The following is a 1,248-nucleotide window of genomic DNA, read 5'->3' on the forward strand; positions in this document are numbered from 1 at the left end:
TGTTTTTTACAAAAAGTGAAAATCAATCAAAATTTATAAATATTACATCTCCCCCTATTATATGGTAGAGTAACTTTTTCAAGTGGGGGTTTGGGGGTTGGGACCGGAGTGAACATGTCCTGGGGCTTATATTCAGCTTATTCGGGAATCACAATACAACGTGTGCAAAAATGGATGGTGGTCACTTACTTTTCATGAAGAGACATTGACTACTTCCAGTCATCCCGCTGAGTTTCAGTGTTCAGTTCAAAAACTTGAAAGCAGTGATGGAACACTTTGATCCCAAATCTGTCAAAATTTATGTTGTCTTTTAGTTCTGCCTTATTCTTCTGCTGCAGTGGAGAGAATATTTTCTCAGACCAAAATAATAAAGACAGACAAGAAATAGGTTGAATACTGAATCAGTAAATGGGCTATTATTAGGCAAAGGAAACGGGGGGGGGGGGGGGAGTTCATTGCTATCAATGCGAGCCTAGTAATTTGATGATAAACTCTGCTCAAAATATATTCAAGAAAGGATAAACAGTGAAGCATATGTAGCTGTATAGACAAAAGACGTAAGTTTGTATTTTTGTAGTTTATTTTCTTAGTAAAGGTTTTCATATCATCGTATGGTGCAGGGTTAGTGTATTGCATGAAAATTCAATATTTTGTTTTCATACAAACCATTAGTGAATATAATTTTTGAAGATCTTAACAATGGTATAAGTTTTGCCCCAAATTTATATTGTACGACTGTACGTCACTGTACAATCAGATAGCAACTTGCCTGTCAGCTGTAAGATGTCTAGCAACACATCCTCATTTTTAAGAGAATATATTGGATATATTTTGGATACTATTTCATATTATTTGGATACCTTTTGTACGTTTTGGATACATTTATATTTTTCCCACTTGCAACACTGATTACTAGTCTTTAGGAATCATTTTGTGGCAGAATAGCCTTTGTTTTGTATAAGCATTTGTTTATTTTATCTCTGAAATTTAAGTGTCCGTTGTCTGGTCATTTTAAGTGTTTAGTGTAAAGCACTTAATTTAATGATTCTCAGTGTGGTTAGGCGCCTCCTCCCGAGTTGTTTATATTACCGAACTATCGATTTAACGATTTTTTTTTCTATATAAGAGTGCTTATGGACGCGACTTGATGTCTGGACGTTGGTGCTCGAACAGAGTTCAGTTCGGGCTTGAGCACTCCCCTGATATCATACATTGAGCAGCATATTGATTTGGACTTTGGATGACGAT

Source organism: Palaemon carinicauda, chromosome 7 (assembly GCF_036898095.1).
Source record: "Palaemon carinicauda isolate YSFRI2023 chromosome 7, ASM3689809v2, whole genome shotgun sequence".
Taxonomy (NCBI): Eukaryota; Metazoa; Arthropoda; class Malacostraca; order Decapoda; family Palaemonidae; genus Palaemon; species Palaemon carinicauda.